General features: G+C 52.4%; 1 protein-coding gene across 2 annotated transcripts in view; it reads left to right on the forward strand.

Moving 5' to 3' along the window:
- Nucleotides 1-22,397, forward strand: part of HDAC4 (histone deacetylase 4) — a 244,201-nt gene that overhangs the window by 21,382 nt on the left and 200,422 nt on the right. The window contains exon 1 of one of the 2 annotated variants that reach the window (XM_060151671.1): nt 15,728-15,818. The exons of the other annotated variant lie outside the window; for it this stretch is intronic. The gene's annotated coding sequence lies outside the window, so the exon portion shown is untranslated. Of the gene's footprint in view, nt 1-15,727; nt 15,819-22,397 lie in introns of those variants that run through there. 2 annotated transcript variants of the gene reach the window in all.

The following is a 22,397-nucleotide window of genomic DNA, read 5'->3' on the forward strand; positions in this document are numbered from 1 at the left end:
GCCTGCATTCACCTTCAGGAGAAGAAGTGATGGGCCATCTGGGCCCCTGGGTGGTGGACGTGCAGGTGAAGCAGTAAGAAGGCAGTGCTGGCCACCCAGGCGGCCTGTGGGATGCTTGCTAGCAGAGGCGGGAGGTGTGGGCAGGGTGTGGCCTGCCCTTGAACTTGGGCCGTGGGTCTCTAGGCGCCCGCAGGGCACAGAGTGCCCTCTGGGGAGTTGTGTCCAGGCCCCGTATCCTGATTCCCGTCCTGTGAGCCAGGCGCAGTTCCCTGCAGGGCACCCTTAGGTAGAGCAGCAGCCCCGAGGTCAAGTCCACAGCAGCCCAGAAGCTGAGCCCATCTTGATTTCAGGGTCTTCAGTTTCTGCTTGTTTTCTGCCTGTGCACGCAAGCTGGGGTAAGGACCGTGCTTTCAAGGAGGGTCTGTAAATGAAAAACAAAGGCGAGGTGTCCACAACACTGACTTGTGGAACGCTGATAAGAGACTGTTCCAGGTGCGCAGCACCACGCCCCACAGAGCAGCCGGGGAGCAGGGGTCTGGAACCCCGTGCGCCTTCCGCTGCAGGAGGGAAAGACCACACTTCTCTGCTGTGTCCTCCGGCCCTTCGCGAAGGAGGAGATGCTTCTGAGCCTCATTTATGCATCAGCTCACCCAAGTGGGATGGCCGCTGCTGCTGGGCCGTGTGCTCAGGGACACTGGCGGGCTGGCGTGGGCTTCCTTGGGGCTCCGCGCATCAGAGCTGGGAGACATTTGCCCAGGAAGGACGTTAGTTCATCGCTGGAGTTAAGCGTGGCGATCTCCAGAGACAGGGGCAGGCTGCTAGGAACCATTGGTGAGTGATGTGGTCGCCCTTGTTCTCTGTGTCTTGTGTGTGCCTCTGGGTTTGTGTCGTGTGTCGCTTTAGGAACACAGCCGGGAGTGTCTTCCGTGTGGTCGGGGTTGGTGTGCGGACTGCTCACCTGCCCCAGGTGGCCGTTGGGAGTGTCCTCCGGTGTTGTGGACACAGTGCTCTGGCTGCAAGCTGCTGGCTTCGGGGAGGCCCAGTGGAAAGGCCCAGGAGCTCTTGAGAAAATCACAGAGGCCAAAAAAAATACTGCATCTGTTTCCTTTCCCCGACCCCTTGCTTTGTTCATTCGTTACATCCTGAAGATTATTTCATATCAGTTAATAAAATGGTCCCTTATTCTCTTTTGATGCTTGGGTATTATTTCAGTCTCTTTATCTATAGACTGTATACATGCATAAAACAGATAGACCAGTTTCTTTGTTCACTATGGTTTTTTAATTGTTGTGAAATATAAATAACATAAAATTGACCATTTGAACCATTTTTAAGTGTACAGTTCCATGACGTGAAATGCCTTCACAGTGTTGTGTGATCATGACCACCATCTGTTTCCAGAACTTTTTCCTCGTCCCAAACAGAAACTCTTTCCCCATAAACAGTGACTCTCCGTTCCTTTCTCCTCTTCGGCGCTAATAACCTCTGGTCTGCTTTCTGTCTCTAAGAATCTGTCTGTTCTGGGGATCCCATACAGGTGGAATCCTACATTATTTACCCTTTCGTGTCTGGCTTATTTCACTTGGTATAGTATTTTGAGGGTTCATCCATGTTGTACCGTATGTGAGAATTTCATGCCTTTTTTAAGGCTGAATAATATTGCATGGTGTGTATCGATAACATTTTGTTTATCCATTCATCCATGGATGGACACTTGGGCTGTTTCCACTTTTGGGCTATTGTGAATAGCGCTGCTGTGAACACTGATGTGCACCTGTCTGTCAGACTCTCTGCTTCTGCATCTTTTGGGTAGATACCTAGGAATAGAACTGCTGGGTCCTATGGGAATTCTGTTTAACTTTTGAGAAACCACTGAACTGTTTTCCAAACAGTGACTGTATCATTTTACGTTCTCTCCAGCAATACCAGAGGGTTCCAGTTTCTCCGTATTTCCCCCACATTTGTTATTTTCCTTCTTGGTTTGTTTGTTGGTTTGTTTGTTTGTTGATAATAACCATTCTGGTAACGTGAAGCGGTATCTGACCGTGGTTTTAATGTGCACTTCCTTGATGTCTAATGAATTGAGCATCTTTTCCTGTGCTTGTTGGCCATGTGTATCTCTCCTTTGGAGAAATGTTTATTCAAGTCCTTTGTTCCTTTTTGAATTGAGTGGTTTGTTATTTTGTTGTTGAGTTGGAGTTTTCCATATATTCTGGATTTATGTTTTGCATATATTTCCTCCCATCCTGTGGGCTGTCTTTTCACTGTATAGTGAGTGTCCTTTGATGCACAAAAGTTTCTAATTTTGATGCAGTCCAATTTATCTATCTTTTTCTTTTCTTGCCCATCCTTTTCCTGTCATGTCCAAGCTCCCACTGCCAATCTAATGTCATGAAGCTTTCCCCGTTTTCTTCTAAGAGTTTTATGGTTTTAGTTCTTATATTTAGGCCCTTGATCTGTTTGGAGTTCATTTTTGCATGTGGTGTGAGGTAGGGGCCCAGCTGCATTCCGTGTCTTTTGGATATCCGGTTGTTTCAGCACCACTGGTTGCAGAGGACGTGGCTTGTTTAAAGTTTTTCTTTGGAAGCATCCTGAGCTACAATCCCAGGTCAGTATAGATCTTGCTTTTCTTAAACGGGGGTGTTGTACCCACATTTACAATTTCTCCTTCTCGGGCTCCAATCCCTGCCACTGTGTACCTGAGTCCACACCTTATCCACACCTCCCACCCGCCTTATGTTTTGCCCACCTCTCCAGGGATGGAGTGTTTGAGAATGGCTGACACAGCTTTATATAGAAGACAGAAGAGGCGGAGTTCAGCTTAGGCTCGCTGCCGATGCCAACTGTTACCCGTTGCCTCCCAGAATCGAGGCTCCGCAGGCCACTTTCTCAGTTTGCGCATATGGGATCTGATGGGTATCTGCCCAGGGACCCAGGGCTTGTGGCCAGTACACGATGGCAGGTGGGCTGCTGGGCGGGGAAGCTGCGGGGTACACACACAGACCCCTTGGACTTGCCCAGTGCCTGCCACGGCAAGCACGCGATAGCAACGGCCTTCACGGGGACTTTATTTATACAGGATTTATTTATTTTATTTAAATGAGTTTCAATATGGCTGTTCTTATATTTAATTGAAAGTATTTAAAGACCCAAGTTGTTATGTCCTCTTGGCTTTCATTCTCCTTCTTCTGCTAACCTTTCCGTTTCTGAGAATGTGCAGAGCTGATCTCTCTTCACTGTGGGGATTTGTAGCAGGATTGGTTTTCTTGTCGGGTGCCTCCGGGCTGTGTTTCTTTCCGCTAATTGTAGTTAAATTTTGGGCTTTGCATGTCCTATTTGGGTTTGAAATTCAGGATCTTCTGAGTACTTTCTGTCTGAAAATATTCCTCAGATACCAAAAGTTTCCTGTTGTTATACTACAGCTATTTCTTTTCCTTTTTTTTTTTTTTTTTTTAGCTTCCATCTAATTTCACACTTTCAATTGTGTTAGTCCTTAGCCTTTAAAACGTTACATCAGCCTTTGTCAGTGCTTAATAAATGCACACCATTGTGTATGTATCCCCAATCATATAGACATTTTGTAGCTTAGATTATAGGGGAAGCTACAGAAAATTTATTTTGTTCTGAAATTGTCACTGTTTCTTATAAGTGAAACCTTTTAAGAGCAATGCATGTTCTTGCCTTTTTTTTAAACTGAGTTTTATGACACTTCAGCCTGCCTGGGAGGCCCGGTGGGTGTGTGACCTGGCTGTCCCCGAGCACGTCCCTCTCTGGCACTGGGCCCGAGCTCTTGTCCTTCAGATGCTTTCCGCTCTCCTGCCAGATCGGCCTTCCCTTCCAGTCCCGCCTGGGGAGGAGACAGAGAGAGAGGTGTGGACGCAGGCCTTCCTCCCCCGTTTCTGCACGACGTGTTGCACTGTCAGGCTGCACATGCTCGAAGTTGGGAAGTGAGCTTTGTGCCTCTGTGAGCTTACCTCGCACCCAGCAGAGGTCCTTCTACAGAGCAGCCTCTCAAAGGATCGTCCAGATATATCTTATTGTTTCTGTTTTCCTGAAAGCATTTTATTTAATAAATGGGAAGAGGGGTCCCCAAGCCCCTTGGGGTGGCCTGTAAGAGTTCTGAGATGTGGCTTTCCTTCTCACTGTGCTGACGTGTCTGCTGGTGGGGGGTGGGGTGGGCGCAGCAACAGTGGTGATAGTGCAGGTGCCCCAGCCGGCAACAGGCCTGGTGCCACACTGCACAGCCCTGGGCTTCCTCCCCGCCGGGCATTGCACGGAAAAGCCAGTTTCAGTTAGGAATATTCTTGCTGAGGCAGGACGATTGTTACTTCTGTGCGGTGTCTAAGTCTCTACCCTGGAGGTGCAGTCTTTTGAACATTCTGAGTGAAGAAGGGGACATGCACGTAAAGCACTTCTGCAGACGGAAGTACCATGATCGGCTCAGCGAGCCAGTTGCCAGCTGAACTAACCACTTTTTTCAAGGGACACCATTCTTACCGGAAAGAACGACTTACAGATAAACTGTGGTTTTTCAGACTTGAGTACCTGCCAGATATTTCCTCTAGAAGGAAGTTAGGCTGTCACTTTAAGGAAGACAACTGCCAATGATGACATTTCAGCTTTCAAGTGGAAATTGTCGTTCTGGGGCACGTTCATTCCCCACTTGGTGTCTGCTGACCTGTGTCACCTTGGGAAGCCCTCACAGAAGCAGCTCTTTCCCAGGATGAGTCCTGACGTCGCAGACACAGTGCGGGGCTGTGGTGTGGTCAAGAGCACGGCCAAGTGCACAGAGCTCGCCCAGGGCAGTGTCCCACCTGAGGTCGCCATGCTGCCCCCGGGCCTGGCTTCCGCGTAGCATCAGACGAGCACGCCCACAGCTGTCCCGGAGCCGCGGAGATGCTCCCCCTATTCCAGCCGTGTCTCTGCGAGGTGGTTTCCTGCATCGCTGCCACCCAAACACCTGTCACAACACGGGGATCTCGGAAGCGGAGGTGACAGCTCCCCTCCTGAGCGATGCCGCAGGGGTTTGCAGGCGCCGCCTCCTTCCACCCGTTGTTTTCGGTTTTGGAAAAGGCGCTTCTTTTTTCCTAAAAAGAGGCGCTGTGTTAACATTCAATGATGTTCGTCATTATTTTTAAATGAATTAGGTAAATATTTTTAAAAACTCTCAGTTTTAACTTCTAATATGGTAAATATTGATGGGTACAACCACATAACGAAAGCTCTTTGGCGTCCTGAATAATTTTTAAGAGGGTGGAGGGGCCCTGAGACTAGAAATTGTGGGATCTGCTGTGCTAAGCCATCTGGTGTGGACAATCATATATTTTTTTAAGACACTTAAAAGGACTTTCTCCTTGGTGTTCTGATCCTAAGGCCCTGAGGAGGCCGAGGAGGTGTGCTGGGCTGCCAAGGGGAAGTGTTGACCTTAGCGGGCGCGTGTGCGCCTGTGCGGGGATGGGGGGTGGTACACAGACCTGGCAGGTCAGGGTTTTTCTGGGGCCCGCCTGGGTGGGCAGGCGGTCTCGAGGGTGACGGGAGCCCCGCGGGGGGGCCCACAGATGCTGCTAAATAGAATAGGATTTGTAGCTGTTTGAAGGGATCAGTTATCTGTGCATGCATTATATTTATGTTACATTGAATAATAGATTATTATGGCTTATTCCATAAATAAATACTAGTTGATGAAGAATGAATTTGCTAGATTTTTTGTTCTCACTTAACATTTTGTCACTTTGCAAAAAGGCGAAACTTCAGGGAAGACAGTGGACCAGAAAGCTGCTTCTGAACCCAAGCTGTCAGAATGAGTATAGTCACATTGAAGATAAATAACAATGTTCAAAGTGCCAAGCAATAAAGAAAACAAACGGGAAGAGCAGGGAGAAATCTGAGAGCACAGAAGAAAATCCATCCAATAAGAAGTTTAGATAGAAACACTCTCAGTAAATGAACGTCTTCTGCCTTTTGTAAAAGTGAGAATTTGCAGTGCTCCCAGAAACTTTAAGCACAGCCTCCCTGGACTTCACGGGCCCATGACAGTGTGCTGGGGGCCGGTGGTTTGCTGGTAAAGGACCCGACTGAGTGTTTCTTTTCTTTTTTTAAAATTTTATTGAAGTCTAGTTGATTTACAGTGTTGTGTTAATTTCTTCTGTGCAGCAAAGTGACTCAGTTACACATATATATATTCTTTTTTACATTCTTTTCCAGTATGGTTTGTCACAGGATATTGAATACAGTTCCGTGTGCTATACGGTAGGACCTTGTTGTTTATCCACCTTATATATATTAGTTTGCCTTACTGTTTCTTGAAAGCACCTAATACTTAGGATATTACTCAATATTTTCCCAAAGTTTATGTGATGTCAACCCTCTTTAAGATTGCCTCTAAACCTAGAAAAATGTTATCAAATTTTGTGAAACTGATAGTGCCTTAAATTCTAGAACCTGCTGGAGACAACAGTGAAACAAAAATTATATGCAAATGGTACTTACGAACAGAGACGTAAAACCCTACACAGAACATTGGGGGAAAGAATGTGAGAGCACGTTCTGTAGCTGTTCCTCAGCAAGGGCTCTGCTGCAAGAGGTTTTACACAGGGAAAGTACAGAATTCATGGAAATACGGGAGAATGTTCTTTAAAAAATGAAAGAGATAAATAAGTACTCCAGTTTTCATAGTGAATACAAAAATAAATCCCCAAATTGGGAGGAAGTAAGCAGTTTGTATAAATAGTTAAGGATGATTTGAAAGCAGTAGCAAGCCTTTTTCATGGTGGGAAACTCCAGAGGACCTTGTTCTAACAAGAGCAGGGTACTCAGCCATCTATTCAGTACAGGAGAGATGTCGACAATTTCAGTAAACCTACAAAGACTCAGTGCATTCATGGATTATAAGAAACCCACTATAGTCAGTCTATTTTGTATTTGCCAATAATTAAAAGTTCGATAACAAAGTGGATAGTTTTGATTACATAAAATTCCAGATTTCTGCATAGCAAAAGGGTCTCAAAAATTACATTTCCTTATTTCCATATTTGGTCCATTTGGTCCTACCCATGTCGTCTGTCAGGGGCTGGTGGGGTTCAGCGTTCCATTCTCTGTAATTCCCTCCAAATTTATTTTTTGTATTGATTTATCACTTTCTAGCCCACTTCAGTTGTACCTTTAACATTTTTTCCACACATATTTATTTTAAATTTTAATTATGAAACATTTTACCCACTAAAGAATGTATTGAGCATCATTTAAAGGAGAAAGTAGAGCCAAGAGCAGTGGGCTGACTCCCCTCTGTAAGGTAGAGGTCATCATCAGGGCTTTTACGTGTCTGCTTCTCATTCCTTGGCTTTAAAAAAATGTATATGTGCGTGTTCCTCAACAATATGACTTCAGTTTTATTACATGTTTTTGACCTTGATGTAAATGGAATCATACTGTATGCTTTATGATTTTTTTAAACAAAACTGTTTTAGAGACTGATTCATGTTTGTGCATGTAGCTGTAACCGAGTAATTTTCACCACTTACTGATTTTCCTAAGGATGGCCCTGCAGCTGGCCTTGGGGTGTCGCTGCCTTCAATCACGGCGCGGTAGCATCCCCCTCAGTGTTTTTTGGCACACACCTGCAGGGTCTTTTGAGGGTCCCTCCCTGGGAATGGGATGCTGGGTTGCGATGCCCGTCCGTCCCCGGCATGGCTGCACAGCGTCCTCTTTCCCTGACCCCCACCATGGCCTCCTGCCAGACGGCTCAGGAAACTGGATCTCACCGTGCTTGCCCTAGATTGCCAGCGAACCTGGGCATCTTGTTTTGGGCATTTGTAGCTTCTGATTTGAAGTCCCTATTTTTCTGTTCAGTTGTCTTTTCCTCTTTTCTTATTCATCTGTAAAACCGATCTTTCTGTGTGTGTCTGTTGTGTGTGTCTGTGTGTGCATGTGTATTGTAACAAAGACATGGTTACATGTGTATGTTGCTTTTTACAGATGTCTTGTCCTTTTACTCTGTGGTCTTTCTTGATGAATACAGCTTCTTAATTTTAATCTTATATTTATTTTATTTGCATACCATTTCTTCTTTTTTGATCTTACTCTGCTGAAAGTAACATCCTTTAGAAGTTTCTTTAGAAGTTCCTGCAGTAGTAAATTCTGTCATTTTCTGTCTGTCTGAAATGGCATCATTTCCCCAGCACTCTGGTCTGCTATGACAGGTGGACACTTCTAAGTGGACAGTTGTTTTTCCCAGCACTTTGAAAATATTGTCGGCCCACTAAATTCCACTGTGACTGTTTAAAGTTCCCTGCCCACATTCGTGTCTTCTTTGTAGGAATCTGCTACTTCTCTTGGTGCTTTTATGATCGAAGTCTTCTAAGCGTGTTCTGCATTTCCACTAAGCGTTTTCATTTATCCGTCTTGATATTTTTTGACTTGCTGAATGTGGAGATGAGTGTCTTTGAAAAATTCTGGGAACATTTTAGCCCTTAACTTTTTCTGTTTGTCCTTTTAACTTTTAATTTTGCTGTAATTTCAGACTTAAAAGCTGCAAGAATAGTACAGAGAATTACTGTATACGTTTATATTTTTTAAAATAATTTTTTTTCCAGAATCATTTAGAAGTTAGTGGTTGGGATGACACCCTTCCCCCCACCCCCCAACTAATCTATTGCCCAGAAACAAGGGCAGGCTGTCATCAGCTGCTCAGCACAGCAGTCAGCCTCAGAAAACTACCAACCATAACAACAGTGTTGTCTCCTCAGAGGCCCGATTCCTATTTTGCCAGTTGTCCTAACAATGTCCTAGATCTCAAGAGAGTCCTACATGGCATTCAGTGACCCCTGGTTTCAGTATCCGGTGAGGATTCTCGCCTGAAGTTGGGATTGTGATGATGGTAGTCTTGGTGATTTTCTAGTCCTGTCATTCTTGTTAATTCAGTAGTTGGCTTTTTTCCTGTAAAAAGGAACTTGCCTTTCTTATTTGTTTACGTGTTTATTTACGTCAGTTTGGACTAATGGCCTGTTTTATTAACGGGGTTTGTTCTCACTGTTACCCTTGGTTACCATTATCTCTTTCGGTGCCCGGATCGTCCTGGTTTGGCTGAGGGGAGCCTCCCGTGCTGGCTCCCCTGCCAGACCCCCAGCACTTTTGAGCCCCTCTTACTGTCTGTGATACAGTAAGATGTTCTCATCTCTCCCTGAGCCTTCCCTGCCCCTGCCCGGGCGGCAGCTGATTCTCCAAGGAGGCCTCGTGTCTGTTTTCAGGGGCTGCTATATAGGAAGCAAGCCCTGCGTGCTGGATGTGCTCACTGGTCCTCGGCCGCCCAGCGGACGGAGCTAGGACGTGGATGTCTGTGCACGCACGGGCACGCGCACACGCACGCCACACACCACCTAGAGCTCCATGAGCCCCCAGCCCTGCTTCCACTCCAGCCTCGCGAGGCCCCTCAGCTGCCCTTCGCCGTATCCGTCACTCCCTCCTCCGACACTGGGAAGGGGAGCTCCCAGTCTGCACGGTAGATTTACTTATTCAGTCCCGAAACGCTCAGGAAGAAGCTGCCCATCTTTACCTTTGTGAGAAGGACACCCACTACCTAGAGTCCAGTACTAGTTTAGGGTGTGGAGTCCGAGTACTGTCCAAATACCACATCCCGAAGCTACGTGGCATGGTTCTTCCCCGCCCCTCGCCGGGCCCAGGGTGGTTATATTGTTCATTTGCAATGTGGTTTGGTTCACGTGTTTCTGCCCGTATTTCATTTTAGAGATTTTCTGGGTTTTATTTTTACTTCTGCATACGTAAAACATGAATGTGGTTCCCCGCCCGGTGCCTGCGTCCCTGCCTCCCCCCCTCCCCTCCCCCGCCTCCTCCCCTCCCCGCCCCACCGCCACCCCTTGCCCTCCCACGTTGCCCTTCTGGACAAATGAGCAAATTAATGGACTTTATTTTGCCTTCTTCCTTACACAAAGCAGGCATCCTACAGGTAGCTCTCTGGCGCTTGGCTTTTCCACCCCAGAGCGTGTCCTGGAATCCACCCCCTCCCTCCACGGAGCTCCTCCCCGTTCCCTGCACCGTGCGTGCCTGTGTGCCCCTGGCTTCCTGCGTCAGGCACCAAGGTGGGGGCCAGCATCGCCCTGGAGGACTGTGCTCCCCGAGGGACCTGGTGCTCATGCACTGCCCTGTTGTTCACTTCGTGTACAGAAGCGATTGCTGTCAGAAAAGCAGATATGCAATTTTAATAGAATTTGCCACGCCTTCCGGGGTGAAGCGGGCGCAGGGGACGTGCATCCCCAGGAGTAGCGGTGCGAGCTGCCTGTTCCCACACAGCGGAGAGCAGAGGATGTTACTTTTTGGCAATCTGATAGATAGGAGAGGGGTCTCAGTGAGAGGCCTTTTCTGTCTTTACGCCTTCGGCCTGGTTTTCTGTCAGGAATTTGGCCTTTGTTCCCACAATTTTTAAGAGTTCTTTATACGGAAGGGGTATTAGCTTTTATCTGTGAGAGAGACCGCAAGTAATTTCTCTCAGTTTGTCAGTTATTTTTTGAATTCTTTAGGGTGAATTCTTCATATTCTTTGTGCTTTTGCCCTATAAACCTCCTCCCCCCCCCCCCCCCGCAGTGGTTCAAACTTATCAAGTTTGTTTTTTTTTCAACTGCATCCGGATTTTGAGTTGCAGTTAGAAGGCCTTCCTGTGTTCCCACCGCGTCTCCTTCTGGGGCGTCTGTCCCGCCCTCGACAGGTAGGTCCCTGATCCGCGTGGAGCTCGCTCTTGTATGTGCTTCGTTCGGATCTAATTTTATCTTCTCCCGGGTGGCCGCCGTTGATAAACGGCCCCTCTTTGTGCAGTGGTTGAGATGCCAGCTTGTCCTGCACCGGAGCTCCATGAGCCCTGGGCCTCTTTCTGGATGTCCTGCTCTCTGTCTGCCAGATGTGTCAGCCCTGTGCTGTCTCGAGCACAGGGGCTTCCTAGGATGCGCTCGCAGTCCTCGTGCATTTGGCCTGGGTGTCCTCTTCTTCCTCCTGGATCAGAAGTGTGATAGCTCGCCTCCCCCTGCCCTTCAGCCCCCAGCCTCTCACACCTTTCGTCTCCTTGTCTCTCTGTGCTGCATTCCCATTTATTTTCTCAGTGCTGGTTTACTATTCTCCAATTCTCTCTTCAGCTCTATCTAATTGATTGTTTAACTCATTCATTTTGTTTTAATTATCACAGTGTTTATTTCTACAAGCTCTATTCAGATTGTTTTCAAATATGCCTGGCCATGTTTTGTATTAGTAATAAAAGTTAATGATAAATAGAGAACATCAGTGATGATCTCCTTTACCCCTTACACGTTTCTCCGGGGGGAGCTTCAGCTGTTACCATCGCTCTTTGGCAGATGAGAAACAGAGGCACAGAGAGGTTACGGGACCCAGGGTCGTGCAGCTACTGAGTGATGGTCCTGGACGGTCACTTTCTCTGCTGTGATCCTTGGATGACCCTGTTTGTTTCCTCAAGCCTGCTGTTGAGATGACATCGTGGTCATGTTAGATTTTCCTGTAATTGCAGTTTGTCCCACTGCCTGGGTTTTTTCCCTGCATTGTGATTTTCGATTGTGACTTTACGCCCATATAACTTTTTACAGATGTTCTTTCGGGGTTGATAGATAGCGTGCTTAGCCAGGGAGGACGTGTGTCTGGTGCCGGGGTTAGTCACAGCCGCGGTGGCCCACCTGGGAGGCACTTCGGGATGCGGTTGCCATGGTGTTTGTCAGGTCCCGGGGTTACCTGGATCCCCCCTTGAGCCTCACGAGTGGTCTGTGATTATGGCTTCCCAGGGAGTCTTCTTTCTAGATCTGCCCCCTCCCAGCCAGCATCAGGCCCGGGCGTGGACACGTCCCTAAAGGGGAGCCTCGGCCTCACTCCCTACTGCTCGGACCCCCAGCTTGTCCTCCTGGCCCTGGGGACCTTAAACAGTGACCCAGCGAGCTGCAGCTGAGGCAGGTGGCCTGAGGGCAGCTTCAGGACGTGCCCTCAGCTCCACACCCTTCCCTCCCTCTCCGCTCACCCTCCCGCGAGTTCCTGCCCTCAGAGGGCCTTCCTCGCTCTCCTGCCAGCTCAGCTGGATGCAGCCTTTAGAGAGTCATCCGCCGCCTGGCGGGACAGAGGCTTCTCTCACTCCCCACTCTGGCACCAGTGCCCTCAGCTGGCTTTCTTTCAAGGGCACTTATTTTCACAAGAAACACACTTTGTACGTGATCTCAGGTGGAGAGCCTGGAAGATCTGGGGTGCGGGATGCTGTTACGTGACGTGGAGAACCGCCCATAACTGCTGCCGTCGGCCTCCTGATAGTTTAGGAAGGGTCCAAGCTGCTCTGTCAAAGTTCTGTTTAATGTCACACTCTGACGTGGAGGATGGGCCCGGGGTGAGCTGTCCTGATCTTTATTTACATTCTCGGAGAGGAGGACGTTCCCGGGGGTGGTCATCTCTTGGGTTCTAAGACCCTTGCCTTTCCGCTGCTAAAATTAGTCACTGACTGCTGCAGGGACATTGACATTGGCTGGTTTTGTCAAGTACTTTTATTTCTTTCCATTCAGAGTATAGTTAAAGATACGAAGTGAATCCAAGCAGAAGCCAGACTCTGGTGCTCAGCACATCTGTCCGTTGGTCAGAGGGAGAGGCTGGGCCTGGATGATGGGGCAGAGCTTCTGACCTGCGACCTCTCCACATTCCCACGTACAGAGGTCAAGCCTGAGCAAGGGAACTTCTTACCATCGGCTTCTTTTTTAGTCCCGGCCCTCGGGCACCCCCTGTGCTGGGCCACCCACCCCCAGCTTCCCAGGACATTTCCTCCTTGGCTCCTTGCCCCCAACCCCCGTTGGAGGGGAGAACGTGCGGGCCAGAGAGAGGAACACAGGGGACCATCAGAGCATCCCTCCTCAAAGTTCAGAGCCAGGAGGGACCGTGAAGCTTCATTCTACACATGAAGCCCAGAAGGACTCGGTTTGCCCAAGGTCACTGCTCGCGTCAGCCTGGGCCCGGCACCAAGGGCGTGCCCTCCACTGAAGCCCTCTTTCCATGTGGCCAGGCCACGTTCTGGGGGCCAGAGTGATGGGCCAGCACCGACCCCTGTTGTCTGCTGCTGTGGGGAGGGTGCCCGGGGCGGTCACAGGAAATAGCTGCATGTCCTTGGGCCATGGTCCTTGTTTAGGGGCTGTTTTCCTTTTTTTTTTTTTTTTTTGCGGTACGTGGGCCTCTCACTATCGCGGCCTCTCCCGCTGCGGAGCACAGGCTCTGAACGCGCAGGCTCAGCGGCCATGGCTCACGGGCGCAGCCGCTCCGCGGCATGTGGGATCTTCCCGGACCGGGGCACGAACCCGCGTCCCCTGCATCGGCAGGCGGACTCTCGACCACTGCGCCACCAGGGAAACCCTGTTTTCCTTTTTTTATGGAAGGTGAACATGAAGGCTTTAATTTAGTTGGACACACAAAGAAAAGAATGAATTTGGCTTTCCCGCGTGGCAGTAGAGCGGTTCATTTTTCCTATCAAAACTAAGTAACAGTCTAGTGTTTGCTGTAGAGTGAGGACAGTAGGGGACATTTTTCACTCCAGGATTTTACCATCTGGCTTTGGCCTTCCTTCAGATAATTGAGGAAGAAAGGGCAAAATGTGAAGCGTGGGCTTGATCCCTCAGTGGCTGCGTTCCACGCAGGGCGTGCACAGTCTGAGGAGATGGGCCTGCAGGTCCCTCAGGGCTCTTTGCGGGAGGGACGGTGGTGTCTCTTAGCTGTGCTGACAGCGCCCTCCTTGTTGGCCCCTCGTGGACTGGAGACCAGGTCAGGGGTCGCGACCCTGGCCCTGAGGTCGCTTAGGAGGGGGTGACGGCTGAGGCCCTGCTGAGCGGCCCCCAGCCCCGGGCCCCTCTGCGTCGCGGGCTTGCCCGCCAGGTCTGGTGTCCAGCCCTTGTCCGCCTGGCGCCCTGCGTGGCCTCCTTTGCCGTGGTCGAGCGTCAGGCCGGCAGTGGGCACTGGCATCGTGGTGCCTTTGATGGTGATGACTTTACCTTATTGCTGAACTCCCTCCAATGTCGGCTGAGAATATCTGGTTTTGATTTTCGTGACTTCTCTGTCTGTCTCGCCGCCACGTTAGTTTAGCGCTTGCGGGAACCACGGCATCTTCTCTCCTCTCTGAGCTCTGGGTCCTGCGGGGAGGCCCAGAGCACCTGTGGGACCTGGCTGGCCCTGGCCCAGAGCTCCCCCAGCACATCCCCCCCGGGGGAAGCGTCTCAGCAGGGGACTTCTGCATGAAAATACAGGTTAAAATGCAAGCACGAAGTTCCGAAGTTCCGTAGAAGCTGAGTGTCGCGTGTGACCTTGAGGGCCTGGGCTGTCCCCTCCCGTCGGGCGCCCCTCTGTCCCTTCCTGTGCAGCAGCACAGAGCCCAGCCCTGGACGCATGGGTCGGGGGCTTCCGTTCTCCCCAGGCCCCCGGTCCTCAGTGTCTTCCATTTCGAGAGTCTGTCATTTTCAGCTTGCTGGTAACACTCAGGCTTGTCCATTTCCCGGATGTTCCCAAGCAGCCCTGGGTGTTAGATGTCTGTGGACAGAGACAGCTGACGCCCGTGAGGATGCTTCATGCTGCTCTCTGTGTGACCCGTGACACACGCTGCCCGGTGCGCCTGTGCCAAGCGTTGCAACACAGGGCAAAGCCAGTGTGCTGATGGCTGCAGCCGTCCTTACTCACGTGCCGCGGAGGCTGCCGAGTGCCAGCGCGGGCGTCCTGGCGCCCAGGTGTGCGGAGCGCCCGGGGGGGGCTCCCTGCTCTGGCCTCCGGCTGCCCAGCACCCGTCCCACTCTGGGAGATTCTGTGTTTTTCTTTGTAAAACAGAATTTACTCTTCTTGAACTGGAAGAAATATGAGGAGGCAGACAGTTCATCCCGTGCCTGTGTGATTTTTTTTAAACGTAGGTAAACACCGTTGACGTCTCTTGCAGAGACAATCGTGGGTTGGGTTCGCAGTGCGACCGGGCGGGGATTCCTTCTCTCTCGGTTGGCTGTTTGCGTAGTGCGTGGTGGCAGATACCAGTGACTGTCGCCTTTGCCCTGAGGTCTGCCTGGTGGCCCTGCCCAGGCTCAGCCTCCTGGAGAGAGAGGCCTGCGGGGATGAAGTCCGAGGTCAGACACCAGTAGTGCCCCCCGGGGACCTGCCCACCGGCTCAGGCCAGTGGCTCCGTCCAGCGCTCTCATACGACACTACCCAGGAGCGGCGGGCAGGTGGGGGCAGAGGGCCAGCGCTGCCGGTGAAGTTCAGCCCGCTCTGACCTTGGGGCTCAGGGCCTCTCCTTAGCCAGCCCCAGGCTCCCCGGGGCAGTGCCTGTCTTACAGCTAAACCGTGCCCGTGGCCTGTGGGATGTTGCCCTTGAAGTAGCTCTTCCCTAATTACGTCCGAGGTCCCTGCCACAGCGAGGAGAGTGAGATCTGAAATCCCGCCAGCCCCAGCGCTGGCCAGGCGGTGTGGTTTTCAGCAGGGTGTGCGGGGTTCGGCTGGGACGCGCGGGGTTCGGCTGGGACGCGCGGGGTTCAGCCGGGATGTGCGGCCTCAGTGCCACCCACGGTCTGGTGGCTGCGGGCCGAGTGTAAATGGCGTGCCGGCCGAGTCCGCAGTGACCCCGCGTATCATCTGCTTGCTATGTAATGTGACAGCACGGGTATGAAATAGAAACCAGATGTTGGGCGGAGCCGCGAATTCCTCGCCAGGGAGCGCGGCGGCACCGCTCGCGTTCTCTCCTCCGACCCAGGCCCGGTGCCCTGGGAGGACCGGCTCTGGAGGGGCTCCTGGGCTCTAAGCAGAGGCCCTGGCGGCAGGTACCGTACAGACTCCACGTGGTTAACTCCTTCTTGAGAAGCTCGTGAAGGGCTTCCCACGCGCGGTTTTGTGACAACAGTTCTGGGAGACCCGGCGACTCGCCCCCTGGGATCCGCTTGGAACGATGAGACCCGTCAAGGGGTGAGCGGCCTTCACGTGCTCAGGCCCAGCTTGGGTTTGAGAGTGGAGGACGTCCGCCTCTGGCTGGGAAGGGGCTGGAGAGCCTGGCGGGGGGGAAGCAGGCTGGGGGGGTGCTCTGGCAGCCGGGGGCTCTCGGGGCAGGGGGACTCAGGGGTCCAACTCTGGGTGTCTCGGTGGCAGCCCCTGCCCGGCCTGGTCCCTTCCGGACACCCAGAGGCTTTGCTGACCACCTCCACCTGGCCCGCACCGTGGACACGGCCCTTTGCCCTTGTGAAATATGAAAAGCAAACTCACCTGGATCAGAAGCGTAGAGCCTCCCCCACTGGAAGTGATGGCTGGCCGTGGATGGTGGTTTTTACTCTTGCCTAACAACCAGAAATATCTCTGTTATTGGTATTTTCTGAAAGTTCATCTTCCAGAGAGATCTGCAGACTTGAGAATTCTCTATGAAGACCCTCTGGAAACAAGCCTGGGGTTCTTGGCTGTGAGCTTCCCTCCTGGGTTGCTTTAAAGCCTCATGGAAGTGTTACACTCTCATTAGGAAAATCCGTGCTGAGTGGCACTCAGGTTACAGCGTTGCACTGTGTCCAGGGAACCGTTGCCCTGAGGCACGGAGGGGTCGCTGCTTCTAGTCCTGAGTACGGACTCCCCTCTGGGTCCTCACTTTCACGTCTATAAAACGACAGCTAGTGTTTCGAGTGCTTTCTGGGTGCTCGGTTGTGCTAAATGTGTTGAAATTGCTTACATAGTCCTCAAAACACCTATAAAATTAGGTACAGGTGGTCCTCGACTTAAGATGGCTCGACCTAAGGTGTGTCGACTTTACGATGGTGTGGAAGTGATTCGGGTTCAGTAGAAACCGTACTTTGAATTTTGGGTTTTGCATTTCTCCTGGGCAGTGGTATGTGGTCCGATCCCCTCTCGTGATGCCGGGCAGTGCACCTCCCCGTCGGCCCCGTGATCACCAGGTGAACAACCGATACACTGACAGCTGTTCTGGTTTTCATTCTCAGGACAGTGTTCAATAAATCACATGAGACGGTCAGCACTTTACTGTGAAATAGGCTTGGTGTTCAATGGTTTTGCCCGATTGTAGGCTGACGTAAGTCTTCTGAGCACCTTTAAGGTATGAGGCTAAGCTGTGATGGTCAGTAGGTCAGGGGTATTAAGTGCATTTTCAACTGACGATATTTTCCCCGTAGGATGGGTTTATCGGACGTAACCCCATTGAAAGTCGAGGGAGATCTGTGCTTTTATGACCCCTATTTCACAGATGAGGAAACTGAGGCTCAGAGAGGGTGAATGACTTGCCCCCGGGCCGTCTCACAGCAGGGTCCTGCCCAGGCAGAGCCTGGACGTTGTGCAGCCACTTGCATCCGGGTGGCCGAGGGGCCTCCCTGGGCGCCTGCAGCCGAGCCTTCCGTGCTGTCTGCGTGTGAACCTCAGAAATGAGGGCAGGAATCCGGATGCTGACGAAGTGGGATGCTGTAGAAGAGTGGGCAGCAGTTCCTAAATCTGGGTCCTGGGAAGAAAGTGTAAAACCCTGGAACATCCTTATTCCATTTTGCTTGTTCTAGAACAGAACTTGAAAAAAAATCCACCGGCTGCGTTTGGCCGTCCAGATGTGGTTGTCAGAAAATTATCTCAGTAATTAGAACTCTTCTAAAATCATTCTCTCGAGCAGGAGTTGCCCTTTGACCATCTAGAAAAGCACGTTTAGCATCACGGGTGGTGACGGGGCTACGGAGCAGTGGTGTGCGTTTTGTAGATGCGAGCGGGGACGGCCCAAGTGATGCGGAGGACGTGTCCTTCTGACCCTGGGTCCCAGTACCTGGCTGTCCAGCCCTCTGCCCTCGCAGGCTCCTCACCCCGGGTCCCAGTAGTGGCCCTGGGCATCGCTGGGAGGCCGCTGTCATCTTGGCCTCGGGCTCTGTGGGGCTTTTTTTCTAAATGCGACCCCTTCCTCATACTTCTAAAAGTAGCCCTGTTGCCCGGAGGGTTCTGGGCAAAGCCCCTGCCTGGCCGAGGGTGTGGAGCCCATTCCGGGACCCAGGCTGTGCCCAGAGCTCTTTTCCTCCTTCGTGTCAGGGTTCCAGACCCTTCTGAGCACCTGAGGCCAAAAGAAAGCAGACTGTGCCGGGGCCGGGCCTGAAAAGGGGCACCCTGACAGCTCGGCCCTTGGAGGATTCTCTGCGGTGTCGATGGCCGGAGCACGGACTTGAGGGCACGGACAGGCCCACCCCCTGTCCTGCAGCCCCCGTGGCCCCTGCTCCCCCCGTCACGCCGGGCTCGTGACATCCCGTGCTTCTCAGGAGCCCCTTCCAGAAGGTTCTCTCACTGAACAGTCCCAGCCCAGGGCGGGGCTCTGTGGGAAGCAAGGCTGGGTCCCCAGTTGTCGTCTGGGGGTGGGGGCCCTGCCTTGGCTCTCACTGCCCACCCCCACCCCCTAGTCACCATTTAAAGCCAGGCGGGCACTGGGGCCAGGCTGTGCCGTGCCCGAGGGCCTGGGTCCTGCTGTCGGGCTGTCAGCCGGGCCTGTGGGGACTCCTGGGGGCCGGGACCCTGCCGTGATGTCCTACGGCTTGTTTGAAGTGAAGAGCATGTTTTCCAGCTTACGTTTTGCGTGGAATCGTGAAGGCTGCGATGCTGGAGTGCGGTCAGAGCGGCCTCGGTGGCGGTAAGACAGGCCGAGTGCGGGGCCCAGGCGCGTGTCCCACGGGAGCGCGTGCCTTGGAGCAGGTGTTAGTCGAGCGCTCAGCGCCTCGCGGAGACACTCAGTGAGCAGCCTGGCCAGGGCGGCCTCTGAGGTCCTCGTGCCCATCGGGAAGTCGGCTCTGCAGCTACAGCTGCTGACCTCGGGACCCGGGTCAGCGGCTCACATCCGACCGACGGGCCCTGGGAGTCACCCCGAGTGCTGAGCGTCCCCTGCCTTCTCATGCGTGAAGAGATGGGAGACGAGGAAAACAAGTGGAAAACAGGGTTATTCAGAAAAGAGAGTTCCCGAGGAAGAACTGGGGTCCCTGTGACCCCAGACCCATTGTCAATTTCTAGAAGCAAGACTGACTGCAGTCAGCAGCATTCTGAGATCTTGAATCCCCAAATAATTATTTAAATCCTTACGCAGTAAGCTGGGCAGTCCAGAACACTACGGATAATTTCCGCTGTGGGGAATCACTGTCCCGTCGAGTTTACCCACAGTTGTTCATTCATCTGCATATTTCTGTATAGCTGCTGCCTGCAGGGTCAGCCTGAGGTCAGTGACAGCTGTGTCCCCAAATGTGTTTAGATAAAAGGGCGTCAGAAAAGTGTTTGCTGAAGATTCATCTGTACAAATTCAAGTGTGTGTGTGTCTATAAATATAGTTAAATTTGGAGGTAAAGGTTTCATTGGTCCATTTTTGTCTAGGGATGGCTAGAATTTAGTAACTAAATGAAACTAAGCTGCACATATGCAAATAATTTGAACATGATTGAAAACCAAACGAAGTTTTTATTTATTCTGCCTACCAATCTGGAAACTTCTAGAAGTTATTTTGGAATTCTCATTTGAAAATAGATCATGCAGAAATAGTGTTATATATACAAAAATACAAAAGAAACAAAAATAAAAGTGAGAAAGCTCCTTGCCCCTTTCCAGACTCTGGCAGAGCGGTTTCTCCAGAGAAAGGGGCAGAAGCAGGGTCGTCCTGCCACCGGCTGCAGTACGGGGGGGGGGGGGGGGGGGGGAGGATGCTCCCACGGTGTGGCCTTTGGAGGGCGCTCAGACTCCCCAGGAAAGCGGACATAGACCGAGGCGGGCGCAGCACAGCTGTTGGGAGGAAGGAGTGAGGAATGTTCCCGCCATCACCCCGAAAACGTAATGAGGACGAAGGTTTGCCACATACTGTGTCGCCTGCCTGTGTACCGTGTATCTGCCCCCGCGTTGAGAAACCGACAGACTGCAGCACGCGTGAGAACCAACTACTTGGTTATTGTCATCGCAGTTAGAAAACATAGCAAACTAACGGTCAGATGAACGTGGCTGTATTCACGCCATCAGACTGATTGATCGTCGCCCTTGATCGAAGGACCCCTTACTGCCTTCAGTGTGTGCTGCCCCGCGCGAAGGTCTTGCTAAGAAGAGGGGCTGCAGGCCAGGCCCCGCCATGCCCCGGCCGACCACCCCGGTGCCGTTTGCTGGGCCGGGGGGGCTCACCCTGAAGACCTTGCTCCAAGTCATTTGCGTTTTTATACGTTTTTTTTTTTTCTTTTCTTTTTTGCTAATTTAGAAGATGACACTTGGAATCCTGTTCCCACTTGAGGGTGGAGGCTCTCACTGTCCTTCCTAATCCCTATTAGATGGTTTAGGAAACAGGCATCCCCTGTGTCGGCAGGCACGAGAGCAGCCCAGTGGGCTCCTGACTCCTGGGGCCTCCTGTTGGGACCCAGTGTTTACGGGGCCTGGCAAAGGGGGACATCGTCCTCTGTGCACAACTCTGCCTTTGGCCCAGCTCCCCTTTTAAAACAGCCTTTAGAAGGAGCGGGAAGTTTAAAGGACTTGAACAGTTAATTCATCCTGAGTTTTTATGATGTTTTCCTGTATGTCACGTTATTCCATCTGAGCTTCACGGCGGCCCTGAGAGTTAAGCCGGCCCTGGTGCGTTAATCTGCTTTTTCAAATTATTAATAATGAAAGTGACACCAGGCCACCACCAAGTATCACTTCATGCTCACGGCCAGTTTACATGGCTCAGCTTGTGTGATCCTCACAGGAGGTACTGAAATTCCTGCGCCAGGTGCTGGGCTGGCGGGCTGCTGCCGGGCCGTGGAGACTGAGGCCTCCGGCCCCACCGTGTGCCTTTGCTGCACTGATCCCATCACGTGTGAGGCACGTGGCTGAGGCCAGCTGTCACCTGTGGGGCGGCCAGGCTGGGGTGCAGGCCATCTGGTCGCAGCGGCGGGCTGTGCCCGCCTTGGGTGCTTCAGTGAGGGAGGGGCCGAGGTGGGAGCTGGGCGGGGAGGGCCCGCGAGGCCTCGGACTCAGAGGCGCACACGTCCTTAGTGGGTGCGCGATGGGGGCTTGATGCTGGACTTTGATGGTGACACCAGGGGAAGGGGACCTTGGGTATCGGGGCACTGGAGGCGCTTCCAGAGTTCCCGGCAGAAACTCTGGGGCCCGGGCCTGCCCTGGAGGCTGGGTGAGTGCAGGTCCCGCTTCTGTAACAGACACGCAGCTGCTGAAGCTTCTTTTGAAGAATGAGGAACGAGGCCTCTGGGGGCTCCAGTATGCAGTTTACAGATGAGCCGTTTGCACCAGTAACTCGGATGGCGTTCGGGGCCGACTGGAAGCTTTCACTTGATGAGAAGATCGTGGAGGCAGTGACTCAACGGGTTGATTTTCTCAACTGTGAGTTAAAAAAGCTGAAAACATTGTGATGACAAGCGATTTCAAGAGGTGAACAAAGCAAAACAGCTGGAGTGAGAAAATAAACAGAAGAGCAAACGCGGGCTCACCGCTGCTTGTCCAGTTCCCGGTGTGCTTAGGAGAGGCTGGCCCGCACCCCAGGGCACCACAGCCTAGGACCCCTCAGCCCAGGGCCTCGCACCCCAGGGCCCCACACCCCAGGGCCCGCACCCCAGGGCCCCACACCCCAGGGCCCGCACCCCAGGGCCCCACACCCCAGGGCCCCGCACCCCAGGGCCCGCACCCCAGGGCCCCGCACCCCAGGGCCCCGCACCCCAGGGCCCACACCCCAGGGCCCGCACCCTAGGGCCCCACACCCCAGGGCCCGCACCCCAGGGCCCCACATCCCAGGGCCCCGCACCCCAGGGCCCTGCACCCCAGGCCCTGCCAGAGTTGTTTGGCATTGATTGCAAAAGGATGGGAACTATTTCCCTTTCTGTGGAGGACAGGCCTCGATGAGAGGAAGTGAAACGTTAACAGGCACTACAGAAAGACAAAAATAAATCATTAGAATAGATAAAAAGAAAGAAACAGTTCTTTCCAGTCGACAAGCCCTGGTGGCTTCCTGGGAGCCCAGTCCTCAGCCCACCTCATGTCCGTCCTCGCTCCTGTCCCCAGGGCTGGGCCTCACACTGGGGGACAGGCCTGGCCGGCATCCCCCACACTGAGGAGGGTCCCCACCCCCGCCGCTGCCCTGGCCTCCAGGTGCCCCATCAGGACACCTCTGTCTCCGTGGCCATGACTCGGGCTCCTTCTCTCTCCCTGCTTGGGGTACCAGCCTTCTTGTCCTAAACACTCAGCGGGACCCTCTGGGGAAGCACTGGTGGGCATGTTCACAGACACTGGGATCATCCCGTCCTGCCGGAGAGACGAGCCCCGGTCAGATGCTTCGTCCAGCAGCCTCACCTGCAGTCGCACAGTGGCGATGACTCCATCTTCCTCTCAACATTTTTCACGAGGAAACAAATGGATGAAGCGTCAGCAGGATCCAGACG

Source organism: Lagenorhynchus albirostris, chromosome 6, assembly GCF_949774975.1.
Source record: "Lagenorhynchus albirostris chromosome 6, mLagAlb1.1, whole genome shotgun sequence".
Classification (NCBI taxonomy): domain Eukaryota; kingdom Metazoa; phylum Chordata; class Mammalia; order Artiodactyla; family Delphinidae; genus Lagenorhynchus; species Lagenorhynchus albirostris.